A 25261-nucleotide genomic window follows, 5' to 3' on the forward strand; every position below is an offset into this window, starting at 1 on the left:
CAAATGACACCAACGATGGGGCACAATTCATCCAAATGACACCAATGATGGGGCACAATTCATCTCAATGACACCAATGATGGGGCACAATTCATCTCAATGACACCAATGATGGGGCACAATTCATCTCAATGACACCAATGATGGAGCACAATTCATCCCAATGACACTAATGATGGGGCACAATTCCTCCCAATGACATCAACGATGGGGCACATTTCATCCCAATGACACCAATGATGGGGCACAATTCATCCCAATTACACTAATGATGGGGCACAATTCATCCCAATGACACCAACGATGGGGCACAATTCATCCAAATGACACCAATGATAGGGCACAATTCATCCCGATGACACTAATGATGGGGCACAATTCATCCCAATGACACCAATGATGGGGCACAATTCATCCCGATGACACCAATGATGGAGCACAATTCATCCCGATGACACCAATGATGGGGCACAATTCATCCCAATGACACTAATGATGGGGCACAATTCATCCCGATGACACCAATGATGGGGCACAATTCATCCCAATGACACCAACGATGGGGCACAATTCATCCAAATGACACCAATGATGGGGCACAATTCATCCCGATGACACCAATGATAGGGCACAATTCATCCCAATGACACCAATGATGGGGCACAATTCATCCCGATGACACCAATGATAGGGCACAATTCATCCCGATGACACTAATGATGGGGCACAATTCATCCCGATGATACCAATGATGGGGCACAATTCATCCCAATGACACCAACGATGGGGCACAATTCATCCAAATGACACCAATGATGGGGCACAATTCATCCCAATGACACCAATGATGGGGCACATTTCATCCCACTGACACTGACGATGGGGCACAATCCCTCCCAATGACACCAACGATGGGTCATTTTTTTTTCCACTGAAGTTGGGACCTTTTCTACTCCCAATATCCACAGTGTGGCACCTCTAAAGTCTGAGGGACAGTCAACTCCAAGCAGTTTCGAGGTGATCCATACAATGCTAGATGATATCCATTGATGGCCAGCACACTAGTTGTGTTCTCGGTGAAGGGTGACCTAACCATCAATTTGTTGTAAAAGACACAGAAATGGGTACATTTGGCAGAGCAGTCTGGCAGCTCCTCACCACCCATCTCCTGAAACATGGTGACTGAGGGATCTGATGCAGTTACCAAGATCCAAGTAGTAATTGTATAATTACTGTATTTACTATCACTACCATCCTCCGCAAACCAATCTTGGACGCTAGTCTATACGTGTATGAGCACAGAGTGACCAAATATGCTTCACAGTCTTTAAAAATACGAAAAAAAACTTGGCAAGACAGAACAGACACTTCACACTGGCTTCTAAATTCCTGTCTGTGGAAGGGAATAGGAAAATCAGAACACAATGGGGGGGATTTACTAAAACTGGAGTGCGCAAAATCTGGTGCAGCTGGTAGCCAATCAGCTTCTAACTTAGGCTTGTTCAGTTAAGCTGACAATAAAACCTGAAATCTGATTGGTTCCTATTAAGGATGAGCTCAGGCGTGTTCGCAAGTCGACGTGCCCGCCCGGAAGCTGAAACTCCGCAGCGCTAATCACAGGCAGCGAGACATTTCTGTGCAGCCGCAGATGGGGAAATGTCTCACTGCCTGCGATTAGCGCTGCGGCGTGTCAGCTTCCTGGCGGGCGCGTCGGTTTGCGAACACGCCTGAGCTCATCCTTAGTTACTATGCACAGTTGCACCAGTTTTAGTAAATCTCACTCACTGCATTGTGTGGCCAACAGGAAAAATATTGATCCCTCTACTGAGCAAAGGAGTACGCATGCTCCAAAGTGAGCAAACAAGACCGTACTGTACGATCGTACTGATTCTGAATATGGAAAACAACATGTGAGATTAATAAACAAAAAGTCATGCATACAAAGCACCAGGGAAAGTAAAATATTTGATTTACACACTGAAGGTTTTATGTTAACCGCTTCCGACCGATGCACGCCGATATACGTCGGCAGAATGGCACGGGTGGGCAAAAGGGCGTACAGGTACGCCCGCTTTAAGAAGCAGTGCTGTGGGCACTTGCCAGCCGCCTTCTTTGTGACCACGGGTCCCGCTGACTCGATGTCCACGTTCGTGTTGCGGAGCCGCAGAACGGGGAGATGCCTATGTAAACAAAGCATTTCCCCGTTCTGCCTTGTGACATAACAGAGATCACTACTCCCTGTCATCGGGAGCAGTGATCGCTGTCATGTGTCTTGAAGCCCATCCCCCCCACAGTTAGAATCACTCCCTAGGACACACTTAACCCCTTGATCACCCTCTAGTGTTTAACCCCTTCCCTGCCAGTGTCATTTACACAGTAATCAGTGCATTTTTATAGCACTGATCGCTGTGTAAATGACAATGGTCCCAAAATAGTGTCAAAAGTGTCCGATGTGTCCGCCATAATGTCGCAGTCACGATAAAAATCACAAATCGCCATCATTACTAATTAAAAAAAATTAATAATAAAAATGCTATAAATCTATCCCCTATTTTGTAGACGCTATAACTTTTGCGCAAACCAATCAATATACGCTTATTGCGATTTTTTTCTTTTACCAAAAATATGTAGAAGAATACATATCGGCCTAAACTGAGGGAAAAAAACGTTTTTTTATATATTTTTGGGGGATATTATAGCAAAAAGTAAAAAATATTGTTTTTTTTTCCAAAATTGTCGCTCTTTTTTTGTTTATAGCGCAAAAAATAAAAACCTCAGAGGTGATCAAATACCACCAAAAGAAAGCTCTATTTGTGGGGAAAAAAAGGACATCAATTTTATTTGGGTACAACGTCGCACGACCGCGCAATTGTCAGTTAAAGCGACGCAGTGCCGAATCGCAAAAAGTGCTCTGGTCAGGAAGGGGGTAAAATCCTCCGGGGCTGAAGTGTTGATAACACAAGGAAGACATTTGCCCCGAGGACAGGGCAGGTATAGATCTGGTGAGTCGTTGATCTTTGGGATGTGGAGCAGAATATCAGGCTCCATACAGAACATAAACACAATACAATCAAACACATGAAATATTGCAACACAAACTAAAAAAAAAAAAAAAAATGCTGAGACCATAAAAAGCATATTATGAAATGAGAACTGGGCAGAAAGAAATGTGAGATGAAAGGAAAGTGGAGCCGGTGATTATGAGATGCACATGTCCAGGATAGACAAGCCCATTAGTTCTAGAATAGATCTGTACATAGAAGACAGGAGCAGAATGTTACCTGCAGACACAATCCTCCAGTCTCTGATCTCTGTGTCTTGGCACCTGTCAGTGCATGGATCTCTCTCCTAGTCCCTCCAAAGCTTCCAGTCCCTTGTTATTCCTGCTCAGTCCCTGAGTCCATCTGTCTGTAACAGTCCCTTTCCCTCTCCTATGCCTACCGATCCCAGAGTTCCCCAGTCACCTCCCTGTCCATGTCACATAGGGAACAGACAGGGCTGTCCTACTTCCGGGTTGTCACCAGTGGGCGGAGTGTGAGGGCCATCCTACTGTTTCCATGGAAACCAGAGGTAGCCCTGTGTGTGTGTGTGTGTGTGTGTGTGTGTGTCTGGGTGTGTACTGCTGTCACTGTGTACTCTCCACACCCTCCTCCTTGCATTGAGACAGCACACTGTCATGTAACAACCTCCTCAACCTGCTACTAAATGATTACATACAAATCCAGAACAGACACTTATGTAACACTGTGCAATACTGATCACAAACAAATCCACAACAGATACATATGTAACACTGTACAATACTGATCACATACAAATCCACAACAGACACATATGTAACACTGTGCAATACTGATCACATACAAATCCACAACAGATACATATGTAACACTGTGCAATACTGATCACATACAAATCTACACAGACACATATGTAACACTGTACAAAACTGATCACATACAAATCCACAACAGATACATATGTAACACTGTGCAATACTGATCACATACAAATCTACACAGATACATATGTAACACTGTGCAATACTGATCACATACAAATCCACAACAGACACATATGTAACACTGTGCAATACTGATCACATACAAATCCACAACAGACACATATGTAACACTGTACAATACTGATCACATACAAATCTACACAGACACATATGTAACACTGTACAATACTGATCACATACAAATCCACAACAGACACATATGTAACACTGTACAATACTGATCACATACAAATCTACACAGACACATATGTAACACTGTACAATACTGATCACATACAAATCCACAACAGACACATATGTAACACTGTACAATACTGATCACATACAAATCTACACAGATACATATGTAACACTGTGCAATACTGATCACATACAAATCTACACAGACACATATGTAACACTGTGCAATACTGATCACATACAAATCCACAACAGATACATATGTAACACTGTACAATACTGATCACATACAAATCTACACAGACACATATGTAACACTGTGCAATACTGATCACATACAAATCCACAACAGATACATATGTAACACTGTACAATACTGATCACATACAAATCTACACAGACACATATGTAACACTGTGCAATACTGATCACATACAAATCTACACAGACACATATGTAACACTGTGCAATACTGATCACATACAAATCCACAACAGATACATATGTAACACTGTGCAATACTGATCACATACAAATCTACACAGATACATATGTAACACTGTACAATACTGATCACATACAAATCTACACAGATACATATGTAACACTGTACAATACTGAGTGATCACATACAAATCCAGAACAGACACATATGTAACACTGTGCAATACTGATCACATACAAATCCAGAACAGACACATATGTAACACTGTGCAATACTGATCACATACAAATCTACACAGACACATATGTAACACTGTACAATACTGATCACATACAAATCTACACAGACACATATGTAACACTGTACAATACTGATCACATACAAATCTACACAGATACATATGTAACACTGTACAATACTGATCACATACAAATCTACACAGATACATATGTAACACTGTACAATACTGATCACATACAAATCTACACAGATACATATGTAACACTGTACAATACTGATCACATACAAATCTACACAGATACATATGTAACACTGTACAATACTGATCACATACAAATCTACACAGACACATATGTAACACTGTGCAATACTGATCACATGCAAATCTACACAGATATGCCCCGTACACACAGTCGAATTTACCGATGGACAATGTCCGATCGGAGCGTGTTGTCGGACATTCCGACCGTGTGTGGGCGCCATCGAACATTTTCCATCGGATTTTCCGACACACAAAGTTGGACAGCAGGAGATAAAATTTTCCGACAACAAAATCCGATCGCGTCAATTCCGACCGTGTGTGGCCTGTTCCGACGCACAAAGTGCCACGCATGCTCAGAAGAAATTCCGACACGGGACAGCTCGGTCTGGTAAACTTAGCGTTCGGAATGGATACAGCACTTTCGTCACGCTGCAATGTTCAAAATGGTTTAATACAGCGCACTCTCTTCTTCTTTATTATGTGACAAGAATTAAGTCGTTTTGATGCTCATATTCACACACACTTCTCACAAACTTCTTTCGTTACTATTTATCGGGATTCCCTCAATATATTTTGATTTCTCACATCTGACAACATACTTTTTTTTTTTTTTTTTCTACTTTAATGTAGATTCTTTTTTTGTGTTTCTCTTTTTTAATTTTTTTTTTTTTGGTGATTTTGATTTGTATTCCCGAAAATGTTTGTGTGTTTTTTGTGACAAGTTCCCACAACACCATTGATATGTTGTTCTATTTAATCTGTAGGAGATTGTTTGGTGTTGTTGTCCCTTGTTAATTTCACATTTTATGTTAGAAATGTACCTGAATCGTCACCAACAAACTGTCCTTTTTGGATGAAAACACACACAGGAGAGTAGAATTTACCTAAAAAAATTTTATTAAGGGGTCACAACTAAACAAAGAGGGAGGCAACACTGGAGAAACTGCAGAAGTGGGTAAAACCTGGGACCCCCAGGGCAGACATCAACTATTTAAAAGTAAAATTGGTGGCCTGAGGAGTCCTTATCTAAGGGAGTGCAGTCTGGTCCAGAAGTCCCAGAAATCCTAAAGCAGAAGATGACATCTGTGTCCCCAGGCTGTGGTCATACAAGAGACTGCATCTTCTGTCAGACCAGACTGAACAAAGGGCAATCACTCTTTGGTCTTCCTTCCACGCTTCCTTCCAGCCTTTGGCTGTGGTGGTGGAGTTGTGGCAGCAGGAGGAGGAGGAGGAGGAGGATCGTCGATCTCAATGACATCCGTCTTGTGTGTCAGTTCCCCACTCTCCCCCTTACGAAGGACTTTATAAATCAGGTCCTCAGAGATCTTGAGTTGGCCCTCCTGCATGCCCAGCAATTTGGTGGCAGCCATGCAGGCAAAGGCCTCTTCAGGACTGGGGAAGGCTCGGAGGGACGCCGAAGCCTCCTGGATCAGCCTGTACGCTGAATCCTGCACAGGACTGGGAGTGGCCTTCCTGGCTCTTTTGTATGGCAGGCGGAGGGGAGGAACCTGAGACTCAGTCAGCCTGCGACTGGTCCCAGGCTTCTCTTGGCTGCCACTTAGCCCCGCCTCCTCCTGGCTGACACTAATCCCCGCCTCCTCCTGACTGCCACATTCCACAGCCTCCTCCTGGCTGAGGTCTTCCTGTGTATGAAAAAGGGACATAGTTTTAGTATTGTTTTCATCAATCACACACAATTTTCACCTCCTGACTGCTGCAAATTCAATGTTAACAAATATAACAGACTATCCTTCTGAGCCCAGCATTTTGCATTCTTGTCCCAATTTTGGGTGCCCACTACTGTCTATTGATATGTAAAACACTTTTTTTAATCAGCAATTAATGATCAATAATAACATCTAGTAAACATCATTTCTTTATTGCCCAGAAATCAGTAGAAGAATGCTATACCTGACTCCAGCTGGGCTCCTCCACTTCTTCCTGGCTGGAAGGCCCAGGTTGGACATCGGAAGCCTCAGCTGGGATGGAAGGAAGGGTGGAAGGAAGAATGGAGAGGGATTCCCTGACTTCAGTGTGGTCTGACAGAAATCGCAGTCTCTCATAGTACCACAGCCTGGGGACATAAATGTCATCTGCTGCAGCTCCGGACCTCTGGGAATCTGTGACCTTCTTGCGCTCCCTCAGATATGTGCTCCTCAGGCCACCAATTTTAGCTTTTATATAGGGGATGGTTGCTGTGGGGACCACCGGCTTCACCAACTCCAGCAGTTTCTCCAGCGCTGCCTGCCTCTTCTGTTTGTGATTATAGTGGGGGTGTCTCACTTGCCACAGACAGGGCAGCTCCCTGTACTTGTCAATGAACAGGGGCAGGAAATTGTGGTCATTGAACCCATCCATTTTCTCTGCAAGACACAACACAAGACAAACCCTAATGTCAGGCCAAACTCCCCTAATCTTGTTACAATATAGGCTTCCATTTCGAAGCAGTATAGGCCCAAGTTTAGATCCTACCTTCGTTAGCACGATCGGCGTCTCCGATGCTCCTTCCTCCGCTCACAGATTGTACGTAAGACGCGCGCGTTACGATTTATACACACTGCGCATGCGTATAACTCCGCCCGCCCCTGACGTTCTTTCTATTCTATTCCCCGCCCCTTTTCGTTCGGCGCAGTGGAGGAAGAGCACATGGCGGATAGACAGCAGGATCGTGCTAATTACAGCAACGAGGAGGAGGAGGAAAGGCCGGAGCCTGAAACGTCCCGATCCAGAAGGAGATTAAAGGACTCAAATATGTCCTTTGGGGAGATGTTGGAGATGGTGGACATCCTGAAGAAGGCCGACTATGATGGAAAGTATGGGCCTTACCCCAACCACAATGTCCGAAAGGGCAAGATCATGGCGAAAGTGGTCAGGAGTCTGCACCGGAAATTCAGGGTACGACGATCGAAAGATCAGCTCAGGAAGCGGTGGTCGGACCTCAAATTACGAGAACATGAGCAGTACAGAAAGATCCGGAGAGTGCTGCAAAAAAGTAAGTATTTGTGCTGTGTTCCTATTGTTCTTGTGTTTATTACGTTCGTGCTGCTCCATGTGCTTTTAGGAACTGTTGTACAGTTTAAAATGGCAACTTTCATGTTCATGGGCACATTATTCGTTCGGATCACACATTTTTATTTCGGACGATAAAATACCATTGTTTAGGCCATATGCATTTGACCACCATTTTGACGCCCTATACTTGTCTTCAAAGAATTGGGTTGTGTAGATGGCTTTGTTACTAGAATGAAATGCAAACTAGATTGTGTGTAAGGAGAGGACACTGAGCAGCTGTTTTCACATCTGGACACGAGCACTAGTGTGGGACCCCAGAACACCCTTTTTATTAGGGGAGGCACACAGGTGCTCCAGTGTATACTATAGGGGGGTCTCCATCTGTGAAGCTTGTACTAAACAGGTAAAGTATTGAAGCTTGACAAAGGACACTAAAAAAGCTACATCTTGGAACTCTGCTAAAATAGATCATTGTACCCCACTTCCAAGCAATGTTTCATCTTTATAGTTCTGCCATCAAATATCTGTGTGCTAATTATACCATTTTTGTTTTACATAGGGGAGAAAAGACTCGGAGGACACCCCTCATCCGAGGAGACTAGAGCCCCCCCCCCCCCTGGAAGAAGGGGAAATCCCCCCAACACAAGATGAGCAGGAGGAAGAAGACGTGGTGGAACTAGTCACCACAACAGGTGAGTGTCTGCGACCACAGGCTCAGATAAGAGATGGATGGCGGCATATTTTTTAGACCTAATTTATTTTTGGGTTCCTCTCTTTTTAGGTGATCGTGAGGTTGTGGATGAAGATCCTTTCACATCAGAAAGTGCCCAGATCCTGATCGGGGAGATCATGGGGTGTAATTTACAATTAGAAAACATCAAGCAAAACATCAATGATGTTATTCCAAAATATAAAAACATCATTGATGTTTTGGGGCGAGTTTAAAACCCCTCCAAATCACTTTCTTCTTTTGTGTGCTACAATGTGCAAAATGTTTTTGTGATTTTTCCCAAAGCCAAATTTGGAGGATGCACACAGTGTGCCAACATGTGCTATCTGCCATCACGGGAGATCAATGGACGCGTTTTGGGGGTGCAACCCCTTCCTCAATAATAAAGTAGCGGTGAGGAAGGGCTTTCTCCCCCAAAACACGTCCCTTGATCCCCCGTAATGGCAGGTCGCACATGTTGATATTGGGAAATTTGTGTGCATCTTCCAAATTTGGCTTTTCCAGGGGTGATTTCCCCCCATCTGAACGCAATATCAAACACAGTTCCTAAATACTCATGTCTGATATTGCCTTCCAGTTCTACCAAATGTGAACTTTGTAAGATCAAGATTTGTGTCTTTCTTGTGGGTTTTACACAGGCCTGTTTTCTATAAAATGCACATTTTGATTTTGGATAATGACACCACAAAAATTGTTATACAACAAACATGTTGGTTTGTCAGAAAAACCTTTGGTAAATGCACATGTGATTGTGCAGGTATTAAAAAGATTGTTCATCAAGAATGTGTGGATTATTGTCTCAACGCTACAACACTTTTGGGGTGATGTAATTGTTGTTTTATGAGAAAATGGGGGTTATTTCCTAAGGGCAAATCCTCTTTGCACTACAAGTGCAGTTTCAGTGCAGTTGCAAGTGCACTTGTAGTGAAAAGTGTCTTTGCATTTAGTAAATAACAACCAACCGTGCTTTGTATAAGGTTACACAATCACGACATTTTCTGCACTCCACACATTTCTGTCAGGGTCAGCTCAAACAAACACAAGCAGTAAATGTCCACAAAGAAGAGCCTGGGGGGAGATGCCTGTCGAGAACTTGAGGTCCTGCAGACTTCTCCCTGTGGCCAAATACCGCAAGGTAGCGACCAGCCTCTGCTCCGGAGTGATGGCTTGCCTCATGCAGGTATCCTGCCTGCTGATATAGGGGGTCAGCGAAATGGTGAAACACGGGGTCCGTCATCCGGAGAAAATTCCTGAAATCATCAGGATTATTCTCACGGATCTCACGGAGCAAAGGCATATGAGAGAACTGGTCACACTGAAGCAACCAATTCTTGGTCCATGAACTCCTCCCCACCCTGTTCATGGACTGGACTTGTGTCAAGGTCAGGACCCCAACACCAAGCCCCCGCACAGCACGAACTGTACGAGGAGTACGCATACGAAACATGGCTAGAAAACGGTCGGCTGCTCAGAACGAAGTAACAGAACGCACTGAAGAACAGCAAGGCCTGTGAAGAGCGACCTGAAAAACAGCAACGAGCAGGCAAGATCACACAAAAAACTCCGATACGAACTGACTGAATGCACTGAAGAGCAGACAAACCCACAAGCACAAACTGAACGGCAGAAAACGATCTGAAAGCCACGAGTCTGAAAAAGCGCGAATCGTCTCTCACCAAACTTTTACTAACACGAGATTAGCAAAAGGAGCCCAAAGGGTGCCGCGCTTGGTTCTGAACCGGCCTTTTCTAGTCTCGTCGTACGTGGTGTACGTGACCGCGTGGTTGGCGATTGGAAATTCCGACAAATTTGTGCGACCGTGTGTAGGGAAAACAAGTTTGAGCCAACATCCGTCGGAAAAAATCCTAGGATTTTGTTGTCGGAATGTCCGAACAAAGTCCGACCGTGTGTACGGGGCATTACATATGTAACACTGTACAATACTGATCACATACAAATCCACAACAGATACATATGTAACACTGTGCAATACTGATCACATACAAATCTACACAGATACATATGTAACACTGTGAAATACTGATCACATACAAACATAGTTCTCAACTGTCCCTGATTTGGAGCAATGTCCCTCTGCCCCTCTTTCCTGCTCATTTGTCGCTCATTTTGGTCTGATCAATATACTTGTTTTTAAAATGTACTTTTTATCTATCAAAAAGTGTTTTCCAGCAGTAAACCTTTCATCTGATTTCTAAATTGCTGCATTTGTAAATTCCAAAAGCCAATATAAAGGAATAGTAGTGGTAAAAAAAAGCACTTGTGGGTTTAACCAATCTTGTTTTTTTTTTTGTACAATTCTCCTTTAAGGGGGGGTGTCCTATGCCTGCATGCTTTTGCTGATAGGTGTCCCTCATTCCCATCTCAAAAAGTTGGGAGGTATGTACAAATCCAGAACAGACATATATGTAACACTGTGCAATACTGATCACATACAAATCCACAACAGACATATATGTACTGTAACACTGTGCAATACTGATCACATACAAATCCACAACAGATAGAAAGTATTGGGACTTGTGCTACACAGGACACACAGATCTGTCAGGGTCGGAAGGTAGCATACTAGGAGGACTTCAAATTTTGCAGAGTTCAATTTTCAGAGAAAAATATCAGAAGGTAGATTACAACACAGGCTGTACCATTGTTCCAAAATTTAGGGTAATACTCTGCAACTAACCAACCAGTGCATACAGGTCTGGAAAGAGGCCAATACAGAACTTGTAGTGGAGATTCCACTGACCAAAACACACTATATTACCGAAAGTATTGGGACGCCTGCCTTTACACACACATGAACTTTAATGGCATCCCAGTCTTCGTCCATTAGGGTTCAATACCTCCCTGGGGAGATGGATGTACTGACGTCATCACGCTTCTCAGCGACAGGTGTTTGCTTGCTGGCCGGCCGTTTTTACATGTTTGTTTTTATCCTTCACAATGTAAGTGTACTACCTTTTTTACATTAAATCGTATTATGGTACAATCTGCACTATGGAGTTCTCTCCTTTATTTTTCGGGCAATATATTTATTAACCCCCGGTGGCCGACGTTCGATCTTTGAGCCAATTGGAGTGTGGTCCAGGTTTCCCTCTGCTGGTGGTTTGACATCAACTTTCTTGTGGAAAAGGCCCTGGCTGGATATTAGCCACAGGCTCTCTTATAGCTTGCCTCTGGTAAGCACATATCTATGTGGTGGTCGGCACTCACATATGTGTCTTTTTGGATTGTGTCTTCAATATTCATCCTAGTCACATTCAACTGTTCATTTCAGACACATCAAATTGTTTTGGATTTACTCAATAATAATTTTTTTCACATTTATTAGCGCTGCTACATTGTTTTATTGTATTTTTTCTATGTGTATCTCATAGTTTTAGCAGCTGCTCTTTTATTTCATTTTTCATTCTTCTATGCACTTTAGCGTGGTATTTTTTCCCTTTTTTCCTTTTATTTTCTCCTGATGATCCAGCAAATTCACACCTAGCAATTTGAAATTGTGCTAAAACACACCACATTTGAGTGTCATACATTGTTAACCACTTGAGGTCTGCGCTATAGCCGAATGACGGCCACAGCGTGGACCTGAATTTCCGGGAGGCTGTCATAGGACATCCTGCCCTTTGCGCGCTCCCCGCGTGCCCCCTGCAGGGCGCACGCGGCGCGCACTGTGATCACCGAGACTCGGGTGATCACCGATCCGAGTAAGGGGCCGATCCCGGCCCCTTACCACGTGATCACCTGTCAGTCAATGACAGCTGATCACATGTGTAAACAAAAGCTCGGTAATCGTCTTTTTTTTTCTCCTCGCGCTGACAGCGTGAGGAGAAAAAAAAGCCAATCACCAGCTTATGATCAAGGGACATCGGTCCCGAAGAGGAAGGAGGCACATCTGCCTCCTCCTCTGTGCCTGCCAGTGCCACATGCCATTGCCCACAGTGCCCACCAGTGCCACCTATCAATGCCCACAGGTGCCACCTATCAATGCCCATAAGTGCCACCTATCAATGCCCACTAGTGGTGTCAATCAGTGCCTCATCAGTGCCACCTAGCAGTGCTGCCTTTCAGTGTAACCCATCAGTGCCCATCACTGCCACCTATCAGTGCCCATCACTGTCAGCTGTCAGTGCCACCTATCAGTGCCACTTCTCAGCGCCCACCAATGCCACCTATCAATGCCCTTCAGTGCCACCCATCAGTTGCACCTCTCAGTGCCCACCAGTGCCGCCTATCAGGGCCCACCAGTGCTGCCCTATCGGTGCCCATCAGTGCCCATCAGTGCAGTCCATCAGTGCCCATCAGTGCAGCCTCATCAGCGTACATCAATGAAGGAGAAAAATTACCTGTTTGCAAAATTTTATAACAAAATATAAATTTTTTTTTTTTTTTAATTCGGTCTTTTTAAATTTTTTAACAAAAAATAAAAACCGCAGAGGTGATCAAATACCACCAAAAGAAAGCTCTATTTGTGGAGAAAAAATGATAAAAATTTCATGTGGGTACAGTGTTGTATGACCGCGCAATTGTCATTCAAAGTGCGACAGCGCTGAAAGCTGAAAATTGGTCTGGACAGGAGGGGGGGGGGGGATTTAAGTGCCCAGGAGGCAAGTGGTTAAAGTGGTTGTAAAGCTAGAAGGGTTTTTACCCTATTGCAATCTCTGCATAATGATAAAAAAAAACCTTCTTTATTCTGCTGTCCCCCAGCAACCCCATACTTACCTGAGCCCGATCTCAATCCTGCATTGTGTCTGAGAGCAGCGGCTCTCTCTGCTCTCTCCCTCCACATAGTCTCAGAGATAGCAGTAGGAGCCCTTGGCTTCTGCTGTCAAAGCCTGCAAGGAGTTAGGAGGGGGTGGGGCAGAGCTGCGTGTGTCAATAGACAGTGCCACATGAGCGAATCCACACAAGTGACCCCATAGAAAGCAGCTTGCTAATGGGGCACTTGGCAGGGGGGAGGAGCAGCGGCGGGGTACCCGAGAAGAGGAGGATCAGGGCTGCGGTGTACAAAACAACTGAGCAGAACAGGCAAGTATGATCGGTTTGTCATTTAAAAAAAAAAAATGTAGGTTTACATTTAAAAGACACCCCAAACACAGTGCGATTTTGCTGCGCAACACACATGCACAAAGATTGTGGCAAAACACGCATGAAAAAAATTGCGTAATGCTTGTCGCCCAAGAAGGTACAGGAGCTTCTATTTTGCTTGACAAAAGCGCATAGAGCAGCACATTCAAATGAATGCGTAATGTGCATTCATCACGTGATGTGCGGTAATGCGTGATGTACGGTATTGCGTGTATTTCACCACCAAAAAAATCATGAGTGAGAACACGCATTCCCATTACATAAAGTGTGAATGGGGCCCAACACTTCCTGCTCTAGGGTGGCTACACTCACCATGCTGTGTTGTCACCTTGAGGCTAGATTCACACTAGTGCAGGTAGGGAACGCACATAAAATCGAGCGCTCTCCCAACATGTGATGTGCTGCTTTTTAGCAGACGTGCGGTGATGCCATTCATTCTTAATGTTACCCCCAGGTATCTGCTAAGGCACGTGTATCAGTGCACTGTAATTTTGGAAAAGGGTCAGGAACTTCATTTCCATATTTCCATTGAAATGAATGGGCTGCCCTAAATGCACAGAAATGCATGTGTGCTCCCGCGCATGCAGTATTCTGACACAAAAGTCTAGCATAAGTTTGGGGAAAAATAGTTAAAAAAATAAGACAATGATACAAAAAAGACGGCATTTGCTCCCATCTATAGCTGGCTATCGCAGTAAGAAGCATTGAAAGGCTAACAAAAGGTACACACAAGGCCAAGGATAAATCCAAGGGAAAAACCAAGCTTAACTTACGAAGGACGTTATTTATGTTTAATCCAAAGTGTCCATTATGCTGGTGCCGAATGAGATACTGGAAATCCAAAAAGTCTGCTGCCCCCTCCCATACCCCAGATGCTGTATAAACTTCTGGTGATCCAGGGGTTAATACCATCACTGAACCTGTCAAATGGCACTCATCAAGAGTGCCAACTATGCCTGCACTGCATCTGACCACCTCCTCCATTCATTGGCACAGTACTAGAGCTTCCATAAATGAAAAGCAATCTATGAAAGAAGGATAGGTAGATAATTGAAAGGTCCACCTCCTCCAGTCAGAGATTTCTACTTGAGAGCGATAGGAGAGAACATGTATTGTAATAAGTTTAAGTAGGTATGAGAAGGGAAAATAAAGGAATAGCAGGATATAACTAAAGTTGGCCATACATGCATCAAACTCAGCATGAATCAACCAAAATTTGCTCAATGGGTGGCCCTGTTGGCAACACCCAGATCAACAAAAGTACATTTTTCAATCGCCTCTTGTCAAAGGAGCAATTTAGAAAATTGTGGGCACTGTTCAGGTATTCTGACAACTATAGCCTGCAGTGGGAGATTCAGATCCATGTGATTATGCTAAATGGAGGAAATGTTTACATGTATGCCCAGCTTAAGCAGGTAGAGGGGGGAAGACTTTCCTCAAAGTCTTTAAATAACATAGAATGGAGGCAATCAGAAAGGGGCCATTTCAAAGTTAGCTGGTTTTGGAAGAGGGGATTATCCATTTGAGTTTGCAGAGGGGTGTGGGATTCCAGAGAGAAAGTACAATTGGTCCAGTAGAACCTTTGCAAGTTTGGGAGTAATATACAGTATTTCACCTTGTCCCAGAAGTCCTTCAATGTAGGGCAATTCCATAATGGTGGTGCACTGAGGGGACAGTGTACTGTGTACAAGCTGTTGAAGCACAGTGCCAGCATAACACAGTTTTGAAACCTGTTTCCTGGGTTTACTAGAAGGAGATAGATGCTCTATGGGAAAAGAAAAGAATGTGTTCCTTTTGTTCATCAGTAAGTTTGATGCCTGGGTTTTTACCCCCATCAGTCAGGTAAGGGGGTGTGTATTAGTCAGTTGGTTGTGATACAGTAAGATTTTGAATGAGCTGTGTCTCAAGGCAATCAATTCCAAGCACAGCTCCTAAAAGATGGTTGGGAAATGGGGGCAGGGTACCCTTTTGAAGTTCTGGTTAAGGAAGTGATGAATCTGGAGTGCTCCTCATACAGTATCTCACAAAAGTGAGTACACCCCTCACATTTTTGTAAATAGTTTATTATATATCTTTTCATGTGACAACACTGAAGAAATTACACTGCTACCATGTAATGTAGTTAGTGTACAGTTTGTATAACTGTATAAATTTGCTGTCCCCTCAAAATAACTCAACACACAAAAGTGAGTACACCCCTAAGTTAAAAATGTCCAAATTGGGCCCAAAGTGTCAATATTTTGTGTGGCCACCATTATTTTCCAGCACTGCCTTAACCCTCTTGGGCATGGAGTTCACCAGAGCTTCACAGGTTGCCACTGGTGTCCTCTTCCACTCCTTCATGACATCACGGAGCTGGTGAATGTTAGAGACCTTGCACTTCTCCACCTTCCGTTTGAGGATGCCTCACAGATGCTCAATAGGGTTTAGGTCTGGAGACATGCTTGGCCAGTCCATTACCTTTACCCTCAACTTCCTTAGCAAGGCAGTGGTCATCTTGGAGGTGTGTTTGGGGCTGTTATGTTGGAATACTGCCCTGCGGCCCAGTCTCCGAAGGGAGGAGATCATGCTCTGCTTCAGTATGTCACAGTAGGTGTTGGCATTCATGGTTCCCTCAATGAACTGTAGCTCCTCAGTGCTGACAGCACTCATGCAGCCCTGGACCATGACACTTCCACCACCATGACTGTAGGCAAGACACACTTGTCCAAGTTTATCTTGGTCTCATCAGACCACAGGACATGGTTCCAGTAATCCATGAACTTAGTCTGCTTGTCTGTTTGCTTGAAAACGGTTTGCAGGCTTTCTTGTGCATCATCTTTAGAAGAGGCTTTCTTCTGGGATGACAGCCATTCAGACCAATTTGATGCAGTGCGCGGTGTATGGTCTGAGCACTGACAGGCTGACCCCCCCACCTCATCAACATCTGCAGCAATGCTGGCAGCACTCATATGTCTATTTCCCAAAAGACAACCTCTGGATATGACGCTGAGAATGTGCACTCAACTTCTTTGGTCGACCATGGTGAGGCCTGTTCTGAGTGGAACCTGTCCTGTTAAACCGCTGATGGGTCTTAGCCACTGTGCTGCAGCTCAGTTTCATTGTCTTGGCAATCTTCTTATAGCCTAGGCCATCTTTATGAAGAGCAATAATTCTTTTTTTCAGATCCTCAGAGAGTTTTTCGCCATGAAGTGCCATGTTGGAAATCCAGTGACCAGTATGAGAGCGATAACACCACACACCTGCTCCCCATTTACACCTGAGAACTTGTAACACTAATGAGTCACATGACATCGGGGAGGGAAAATGGCTATTGGACATTTTCACTTGCCAGCAGTTTAGACATTAATGGCTGTGTGTTGAGTTATTTTGAGGGGACAGCAAATTTACACTGTTATACAAGCTGTACAAATACTACTTTACATTGTAGCAAAGTGTAATTTCTTCAGTGTTGTCACATGAAGATTCTTTTTTTTTTTTTCACAGAAATGTGAGGGGTGTAATTACTTTTGTGAGATACTGTATATGTAAAGGGGTATTGTCATGTCTTGAATTTCTTGGATGGCTTTTTAGCCCTCAGGGGTAGGAAGTGTTGAGTCTGAGTTGAAGTCCCTGCAACTGGAGGGTGCAGAATTATGATGTAGGTTTTGCTTATCACGAGTCAGCAGCTTGAGTGTACAACCAACAAGGAATGGGGGTCAAGAGATTTTGCAGTATTTCTTTGCAGCATTTGGATCCAGCGTTTCTCAGAAACATATCTGCACCAATATTTAGTCTTGAACTGGTTTTGTGATATATCAACAGGTCAAGAAACCCAATCTGCCCTCTAGTTTTGGCTTGAGGAAGGAACGGATTCTGGGTGGTTTCCAATCCCATAACTGGAAAATGTTTCTTTGAAAATGTACATCGTGTTCTCACTACATAATGTGTATGCTTTTTAGGTTTATAATTTATAGATGAGTGTTTAACATGTCAGATAAGCATTTTATAACCAATTAGGTAAATTTAGCTACATAAAGACTGAAGTTTTCTAAGGCAGCTTCATGGAATTAGCCAAGACCTGCAGCTTTACTAGTGGATTATAGTAACAGGCAGCTAAATTATTTCAACATGCTGGAATCTGACCAAGAACAACATACTAGAAAATATATACTTTCAGGTTATACGCAATACACACCACACCCTCTACCAGTTATTTATATTCATTAAGAGATTTTGATTAGGCTTCAGGCAAAATGAAATCAGGTTCAGAGTTGATAAACTGGTCTGGCCAAAATCCAATGTGGACAAAGCACTGTACACAGAATGGTTGTTCACAAAATGTTTTTGAAACCTTGCAGCTGGATGTATTTGTTGCAAGGCAGATAATTAGCCCATGTCCTTGGCAGTTGCCCTCAGCATCCCTACTGTAATTCAAAGCGTAGATGTGGTTTATAGTGCCCTGCTTGCTTGTCAGAGCTATATGGTACATAATATCAGAAAGCGATATCCAAGGGCAAGGGATATATTAGGAGTTTGTTAGTTGGCAGAAGGAATGTGCACAGGTGTGCATACCTAGTTATCTGTTAACATTCTCATGGCATAGGGCATTGTGTATTAAAGTGGTTGTGAAGCCACTGTAATCTAAACATCCCATCCCCTCTGTTAGCTACCATTGTGTGTCCTAATGTTTGTGCTGAAAAAAAAAAATGCAGATTATAGTTTATATCAGAGCATCTCCCGGCGCTCATGTGACTCCTTGGTTCTCTCCTCTCCCATGCTGACAGCTATAGCGGGATGGGCCGAGAACTCCCACTGATGTCACCCAGGAGGAGAGAGCCGAGGAGTCACGTGAGCGCCGGGAGACGCTCTGATATTAGGTATAATTGGTGGGGGTGGTAAGTTTAGAATACAGATATGATAGCAGCAGGAAGGGAAGGGGCAGGGAGCATAGTGGCACAGACTAGCTAAAAGGGAAGGGAGGAGGAGAGGACGGGGGAAGAGAAGGACAGAGGAGCACAGGAGAGCTGCGGATGACGGAGGCACGTAAACTGACCATGGTGTCAGGGCTCAGCAAAAATGATAAACCGTGGCCAGTTTACAGAGGGGGAAGGCAGAACCAGGCAGGATCAGCTAGGTTTTTTAGGTTAAACAAGGGGCCAAATTACACAGCACAAGCACTGTGCTGTTATGCATGCTTTAAGGCAGTGGTCATCAACCCAGTCCACAGGGCCCACTAACAGGTCAGGTTTTATGTATTACCTTGAGGAGATGCAGACTAGAATACTGCAATCACTGAGCAGCAAATGATATCACCTGTGATGTATTTCAGTTACCTTGCAAACCTGGCCTGTTAGTGGGCCCTGAGGACACGGATGATGACCACTGCTTTAAGGGAATAGGATCCTTTTTTTGGGGGGGTTACAAACAAACACTTTAAGAATTTAAAAAGGTGCATTGCTATCACAAAGTGGTGACTTTTCTCTAGTCAGATGATTACTTTGTGTCTTTGTTTTGGACAGATTTGCCCTCTCAGTCTTGGTGACCTGTCATGGACAGAAATGGATTAGAATTCCACTGGAACAGTAACAGAGGAGAAATCTTCCCATTAGTACAGCGGTCACAGCGACTACTGGCTAACCCTTACTCATATTTCCTCTCTTTTCCTGTTGTCTAGAAAGAACTAAGGCAAAATTTACCTAACATGACATAAAAAAAGAAAAAAAAAGATAAATTAACAATACAGTTGCAATAAAAAGTATGTGAACCCTTTTGGAATGATATGGATTTCTGCACAAATTGGACATAAAATGTGATCTGATCTTCATCTAAGTCACAACAATAGACAATCACAGTCTGCTTAAACTAATAACACACAAAGAATTAAATGTTACCATGTTTTTATTGAACACACCATGTAAACATTCACAGTGCAGGTGGAAAAAGTATGTGAACCCTTGGATTTAATAACTGGTTGAACCTCCTTTGGCAGCAATAAACCAAACATTTCCTGTAGTTGCAGATCAGACGTGCACAATGGTCAGGAGTAATTCTTGACCATTCCTCTTTACAGAACTGTTTCAGTTCAGCAATATTCTTGGGCTGTCTGGTGTGAATCGCTTTCTTGAGGTCATGCCACAGCATCTCAATCATGTTGAGGTCAAGACTCTGACTGGGCCACTCCAGAAGGCGTATTTTGTTCTGTATAAGCCATTCTGTTATTGATTTACTTCTATGCTTTGGGTCGTTGTCCTGTTGCAACACCCATCTTCTGTTGAGCTTCAGCTGGTGGACAGATGGCCTTAAGTTCTCCTGCAAAATGTCTTGATAAACTTGGGAATTCATTTTTCCTTCGATGATAGCAATCCGTCCAGGCCCTGACGCAGCAAAGCAGCCCAAAACCATGATACCCCCACCACCATACTTCACAGTTGGGATGAGGTTTTGATGTTGGTGTGCTGTGCCTCTTTTTCTCCACACATAGTGTTGTGTGTTTCTTCCAAACAACTCAACTTTGGTTTCATATTTCCGCAGAATATTTTGCCAGTACTGCTGTGGAACATCCAGGTGCTCTTGTGCAAACTGTAAACGTGCAATGTTTTTTTGGACAGCAGTGGCTTCCTCTGTGGTATCCTCCCATGAAATCCATTCTGGTTTAGTGTTTTACGTATCGTAGATTCGCTAACAAGGATGTTAGCATATGCCAGAGACTTTTGTAAGTCTTTAGCTGACACTCTAGGATTCTTCTTCACCTCATTGAGCAGTCTGCGCTGTGCTCTTGCAGTCATCTTTACAGGATGCCCACTCCTAGGGAGAGTAGCAGCGGTGCTGAACTTTCTCCATTCATAGACAATTTGTCTTAACGTGGACTGATGAACAGCAAGGCTTTGGGAGATACTTTTATAACCCTTTCAAGCTTTATGCAAGTCAACAATTCTTTTTTTTTTTTAACAGAAAAGTTTTTATTTAAAGAAAGGAACAAGCGAATAATACATATCGATGGACATTACAGCAAAAAGTAAGACATCACAGTGGACCCATTATTTATATGCGTTTTTCATTGCATGTCATCAATAATACAGTCTCCGTAGAGAAGAAGGCACATTTCAATACTTATTTTTGCGAATAATCCTATGGCTTATCAACCCTGTTGGTGACAGAAGGGCCAAGGGGGCTCCCTGGGGGGTATAGAAGAAAAACCCAGATAGGGTCTGTCCACTTGGTTATACTAAGATACCATAACAGAACCTCGTAACGTCATCAGAGATTTACCTAGTAGCCCAGGCACTCCATATCTTCTCAAATTTTTTGAGGCATTTTCGGCTCATATATGTAAGCTTGTAGGAAGGGTATTGTCAATGAGAGTTTTCCACTGTCCCACTGTCGGGGGGTCGGGCTGCTTCCATTTAATTAAAATGGCCTTTCTTGCATAAAATGAGGCATTGAAGATTAATAGCCTCTTGTGGGTGTTCGTGGTAAGGTTGTCACAAATACCCAACAGGAGGACACAGGGATCAAGTGCAATCGTTAGGTTCCCAATTGAGTTGATACATTGCACCACCTCCCTCCAGAATTGTTGGATGAGGGGGCATGACCACACCACATGAAAAAATGTACCCGTCTCAGTGTTGCATTTTGGGCATCTGTCAGAGTGGGTAGGATATATTTTAGCAAGCCTTTGGGGTGTATAGTATGCCTGGTGAAGGAATTTTAACTGGATGTACCTGTCCCTAGTGGATATCATCAGAGGAACATATTGTTGAATACCTTCTTCCCAGTCGTCATCCGTCAGGGAGGGCACATCCATCTTCCATTTATTAAGCAGCCTAGTCCCCTGGCCATCAGTCCCAGAGGACATCCAGAGGTACAGGGAGAAGAGGATATGGTCTGCAGTAGTAGAAATAAGGAAACACTCCACCATATGTGACTAGAGTTAAATATCAGTAGGAAATTGGACTTGAATTGCTGTAAATAGCGAAAAAACATTTTTGTGGGGAGTTGAAAGGTATGTCACAGTTCGTCGTATGAAAGAAGAAGTCAACAATTCTTAATCGTAGGTCTTCTGAGAGCTCTTTTGTGCGAGGCATCATTCACATCAGGCAATGCTTCTTGTGAAAAGCAAACCCAGAACTGGTGTGTGTTTTTTATAGGGCAGGGCAGCTGTAACCAACACCTCCAATCTCATCTCATTGATTGGACTCCAGTTGGCTGACACCTCACTCCAATTAGCTCTTGGAGATCTCATTAGTCTTAGGCCTGATTCTCACCTATGCATTTTTAGTGCTTTTTACATTTTGTAGATTTGCACTAGAATCCATTTAACATGGTTTCCTATGGAAGACGTTCTGTAGTGCAAATCTGCAAAAAGCACTAAAAATGCATAGGTGTGAATCAGGCCTAAGGGTTCACATAATTTTTCCACCTGCACTGTGAATGTTTACATGGTGTGTTCAATAAAAACATGGTAACATTTAATTCTTTGTGTGTTATTAGTTTAAGCAGACTGTGATTGTCTATTGTTGTGACTTAGATGAAGATCAGATCACATTTTATGACCAATTTGTGCAGAAATCCATATAATTCCAAAGGGGTTTACATACTTTTTATTGCAACTGTATATCACTAGTAAAATTCCACAGTAATTACTTGGGTCTGTTTATCAAAAATGTGTTGTGCGAATGCCTCAGCATTCACACAAACATGGTAAATAATTCCCAATATATATCCAATATGTGTATTTCCTATGATTGTCGTGTCAGTCTAATGGCCATAATGCAATATTTTTCTGATTGCGGTATTTCAGGAAAATACCGCATTATGGCCACTGGATGGCACTGATGATCATTGGAAATAAACATATTAGACATATCACATTACATTGAGGCAATTACACGACATTTTTTTAAAATAAATAAACCCATAAATTTCTGCTAATTTCTGGGAAAAGGTAAATAAATTTGATTTTGAAAGACAGAAAAAAAAAAGACAGACATCTGCCAGTCAAATTTGGTTTCAGTGTGATAGTGCAGTTTAGGGGATTAAAGCTTTTACTGCAGCCACATTAGTTCCTTGTACGAGCGGTCTTCAAGAAGTTTCTGCACTTTTATATTTTCGTTGGAGACAGTGAGGGCGGGAGGAGTAGTAATTGGTTGTGTCTGAGAGTGTCATGTGACTAGTCTGTCTGGCAAGCGGGCTGACCTTGCAGTTTATTTTTTTTTAGTTTATTTTTTTTTTAGTTTATTACTAAGAGTTGTCAAGATGTGGTGAAAATGTGTGCGAAACATAAAAAAAAAGAGCGCTGAAACTTTTTGAAGAACCCTTGTATTTGAGGGCTTGTTCACACCATGTGCAGTGCGGCAACACATGCAAAATCTCACCTGTTCCCACACCACACCAAGACGCACCGCCTTTTGGAAATATGCATGGGTGCCATTTACTCTAGCAAATGTGCTTGCGTTTGCACAAAACAAATTGCATGGTACCGCAGTACCATACATTTTGTTGCAGCGCTATTTTAGAAATTGTGCTGGCACCTTTTTTTGCACATTTCATGGACATTAAAGCTGCCCATTGAAATCAATAGGCTGCGCAGGAACACAAAAAACTGAACTTGACCTTGGATGAAACTCCTGGTGTGATTGAGCCCATAATGTCTATAAAGCTTTTATGCGGTTTATTTGGTTTTCTGGTAATTACCTTGCTGGTAAAATTAATGCTGAAACATTCAGCCTATGGTCATAAAATATGACTAAACAGATGCATTCTCAGTCACTTGCATACTTTCAGTCCAGTAACATAAAACAACGCTACTTTACAACTATTGTTGTTGGGTGATAAAGACCTATGAACACCGCCTACTGCTCAGAATGAAATCAGAGAAGGTCCTCATTACTAGTATCCTGGAATGTGTACGGACAGCAGACACCTCCTTCCAGGTAACATGTAAAATATATCACCAGAGGAGTGGCAACTAGGGATGGTCTGGATGTTCGACTCGAACATCCGCTGTTCATTTGTTTGCAGAACAAACCTACATATGGGGCGTATGCGGCAAATTCGAGTGCCGTGTAGCGCCCCATAATGCACTTTTTTTTGCATTGATATATTATTGATACATTGATGCAGTACCCGGGTCCCCATACACTTTTTATGGCAATAACTTGCATCTAAGCCTTTAAAATTAGCACTGTTGATTTTTCATGTTTGTGTCCCATAGACTTTAAGGCCCCATTCACACTAGCGCGTTTTTTGATGCATTTTGCATTTTGCAGAAATGCACGGGAATTTTTTAACATGGGTTCCTATGGAACATGTTCACATCAATGCTTTTTTGTATCTCAGCGTTTTTGGAAAGGGTCGGGGACTTTTTTGCATGCAAAAAGCAGCGTTTTGCATGTAATGGTTTTCAATGGACAAGCATCAAAAACGCAAGTGCTGCGTTTTTGCAGCGTTTTTGATGCGTTTTTGATGCGTTTTTGATGCGTTTTTGCCGTTTTTTTTTTTTTTTTTATTATTTTTTTTTGTAATTTTTTTGTAAGACTGTAAAAAAAATGAAAAAAAAAAAAAAAAAAAAAAAAACGCAAAACGCAAATCGCGGCAAAAACGCGGCAAAAACGCGGCTCAAAAACGTGGCAAGCATGAAAAAAAAACCTCCAAAAACGCTCAAAAGCAACATGCATAGGTGTGAATCGAGCCTAATAGGATTTGCATGTTTGCTAGAACTTTTTGTCTGTTTGTCTGGTGTGAACTGAACCGGGGGGGTGTTCGGCCCATCCCTAGTGGCAACACACCAAATCTTTTAAAACTAAGCAGACCAAGAATGCTTTTTATTAAAGCGGAGTTCCGCCAATTTTTTTTTTTTTTAAAGTCAGCAGCTACAAATACTGCAGCTGCTGACTTTTAATATATGGACACTTACCTGTCCAGGGCACCCGCGATTTTGGCACCTGAAGCCGATCGGTCCCTCGGCTCTCGGGTGGAGGCGCCGCCACCTTGCGGCTTCACAGCCTGGTTCCCTACATGCGCATGCGCGAGTTGTGCTTCGCGATCCCACTGGTCCCTGCTGTCTTCTGGGACCTGTGTGTCTCCCGGAAGACAGCGGGGGGGACAGAGGAAGGGCCGGACATGGCGTAGATATCCGCGGATACTGTGGCTATTTATGCCCGGAAGTGGGAGCAAATACCTGGATTAGACAGGTGTCTGCTCCCCCCCGAAGGTGCCAAAATGTGACACCGCCTTGTACACATGATCGGATTTTCGTCCAGGAATTGTGTGATGACAGAC

The 25261-nt window shown here is 43.2% G+C and overlaps 1 protein-coding gene across 2 annotated transcripts in view; it reads right to left on the reverse strand.

Moving 5' to 3' along the window:
• The window catches only part of CYB561 (cytochrome b561), a 57280-nt gene extending 53726 nt beyond the window's left edge, over nucleotides 1–3554 (reverse strand). The window contains exon 1 of one of the 2 annotated variants that reach the window (XM_073607677.1): nucleotides 3282–3551. The gene's annotated coding sequence lies outside the window, so the exon portion shown is untranslated. Of the gene's footprint in view, nucleotides 1–3281 lie in introns of both variants that reach the window. The other variant, XM_073607676.1, reaches the window with a different exon arrangement.
• Nucleotides 3555–25261: the final 21707 nt, after the last annotated feature.

The sequence above is a fragment of the Aquarana catesbeiana genome, linkage group LG12 (assembly GCF_042186555.1).
Source record: "Aquarana catesbeiana isolate 2022-GZ linkage group LG12, ASM4218655v1, whole genome shotgun sequence".
NCBI classification, from domain to species: domain Eukaryota; kingdom Metazoa; phylum Chordata; class Amphibia; order Anura; family Ranidae; genus Aquarana; species Aquarana catesbeiana.